Below are 2,497 nucleotides of genomic sequence, written 5' to 3'. Positions count from 1 at the left end.
TACTGCCACATTTACTTTATCCTCCAAGATCACTCCTGGTCAACTTTGTTAAACCCAAAATGATAGCAATTAAAGATTTTAAATATATGGAAAAGTCTATTTTTGCAAATTGTATCATTACAATTAATGACGTTTGTCTACAAAATGGTTATTTCCATCTTTATCGTTCTTGCCCATGGGGGTTTATCACTAAAAAAAAATTGATAACATATTTTTCTAAGAAAAGTGAGAAGAAATAAAAAATAATACAAAAGTACACATAAATCCTTTAATTTATTTGACATAAACTATAGATGTAAATTGATAAAATATAGTGATTTTTTAAAAATTATTACTGTAGGAAATAGTGATGTAGTTATAAAATAATTTTCAAAATAGAAAATACTGTTTTGTGATCTTTTCTCATGTATTTTGTACATATCTTTAAGATTAAAATAGTTGTCTGTCTGAACTATTTGAAACTTGTTTTTCACCTTCCTATTTATTCACTGATTCAAATTTAATGCACTACTCAATTTATTTCGATATCTTTGGTAACTATGAACAGGTAATTATGAACTATTGTGGTCAAAATAATAAATAATGCTTTGTTAACTTTAATTTTGTACTAATTAATCCTATTTAAAAAAGTAGCATTCTGCTACACCTAAAGATCGCTTTGAGTTAATCTTTTGCCTTCATTGATTTCATTTGTTATTATTATCCTTAAAACTTTTTTTCAATAGGTCCAGTCAGGCATTTGAGTGAGTATGATAGTGTCAGGGGTAGGGTCATAGAGGAAGAGTACAGCCAGTGTCAAGTAAATTATTCTACGGAAGGATTCTTTGGCGCTTCAGAGAAACGGCTTCACACCAGTAAACCTAGGACTTAGATCCTCGAACGAGATAGATGATAGATTCATTCATCATCAGGCTTTTCAAAACTGCGGTATTATGGGAAATGAGATAAGAAATCTGATTGAATACAAGTCCAAAATGTTTCAATTTCTTCCAGGACTGCAAAAAGAAGGCTCGGTGAAAATAACCTCGGTACCTGACGCATAGACTTCTTACCACAGAGCAGAAAATGGCCAGAAATCAATTTCCTACAGGAGCGTGTGAGTATGATAGATTCATGGACATTGGAAGATTGGGCACAAGTTCTCTTTATAGATGAGGCGAGAGTTGGCCTCAGATCTTCAGATGGAGATTAATTTCTTATGGATACGCTCAGTAGAAAGGTACACTATGGTTTCTCAGGTGGCATTCCACAGTGGATCGTTGATATTGGCATTTCCTTAGACCCTCTCTCCAAACTAGTTGTGCGAGGAAGATTTTTTTAAACGTTACTCAATAATTTGGTAATAAACATTTTTTTAAATGTCTTGTTTTTACAACCAAACCTATTTTTGGTATACAAAATATTACGAATAAACCAAAATAAATCTTGAGCGTTAATTTTGTCCATCAGTGTAATAATAATATAATATATAAAATGATATTAATCCATGTATGTATTGAAAAGTCATAATTGACTGTATTAATTATTCAAAATTATACTTTTTATCTAAGGTCTTGGCTAGTGTCACAAGTTGGATTTGAACCCATGACTTTTGGCTATATATAGTATTATTAATTAAAAATTAATATTTTATAATTTCCTATTGGATTAAGATGGCTTCAATAATATCAATTTTTAGTTCATTGCTTCAGTTGAGAGCAACACATTTCAGCATTGATGTTTCACCAGGATTCAAGAAGCTGTAGTAAAGCGCTCAAATGAAGCCCACCCGTCACAATCACCTTTTTTGATGGGTTTGGAAAATGTGGTACTTACTTGGTAACGTTGTGCAAACTTCATAATGATTTTTTTTATGGTGCGTTCAATGCATGGGGAACCCATCTTTCAAGCTTTTTCACCATTCAAATTGCCTTAAGGTAGTCAGCGATGGTCGATTTGCTAACTGAAAGATTATCTGCAAGTTCTTAAGCAGTTGTTCTGGGATTTTCTTCGACCAAAGCTCACAGAACATCATCATATAGGAAGGAAATCTTACCAAGACCATCTTTGTCTTGGCTAATCGACCCACAGAAATTTTTTACACCATCAATGAAAAGTGCTTTCACTGACACTGCCATTGCCCTAGACTTCATTAATTGGCCACTTGGGCACCGTTATGACCGAGTTTAAACTCGTAAAACGAAATTATGCAAAAATCAAGGGTTGACATCTTAGTAAAGACTGAATTATTCCCAAGTAACAAAATGCCAAGGTAAATATTTTTCTTTCAAAGAGGATTAAAAAGTGTTGACATTCGTACAAAAGAATAATACATAAAACATAAATTGTTTGTTATTTAGAAGGGCAATTGAAAGAAAACATGAAAACCTGCATTATTTTCTGGACAACCCCACAAAAATGCTACCCAGTTTAAATATATAATTTCCTAAACAAAATCAAAAAGTTTTCAAGTAAATGAAATAATGTGTGGTGATTAGTGACCATTAATCGATAATTA

The 2,497-nt window shown here is 32.1% G+C and overlaps 1 long non-coding RNA gene across 2 annotated transcripts; it reads left to right on the top strand.

The window, feature by feature from the left end:
- Positions 1 to 310: 310 nt before the first annotated feature.
- Positions 311 to 2,222, top strand: LOC112126999. Of its 2 annotated transcripts, XR_002910341.1 has the most exons (4): positions 311 to 547; positions 726 to 927; positions 994 to 1,339; positions 1,679 to 2,222. It is a non-coding gene; the product is annotated as an uncharacterized LOC112126999 (long non-coding RNA). The 2 variants fall into 2 exon arrangements; XR_002910342.1 differs by lacking the exon at positions 1,679 to 2,222 and having other exon boundaries at positions 994 to 1,359.
- The last annotated feature ends 275 nt before the right edge of the window (positions 2,223 to 2,497 follow it).

The sequence above is a fragment of the Cimex lectularius genome, unplaced genomic scaffold (assembly GCF_000648675.2).
Source record: "Cimex lectularius strain Harlan isolate CLEC.00 unplaced genomic scaffold, Clec_2.1 scaffold134, whole genome shotgun sequence".
In the NCBI taxonomy this organism is placed as follows: Eukaryota; Metazoa; Arthropoda; class Insecta; order Hemiptera; family Cimicidae; genus Cimex; species Cimex lectularius.
This window is presented reverse-complemented; position numbering and strand designations above follow the sequence as displayed.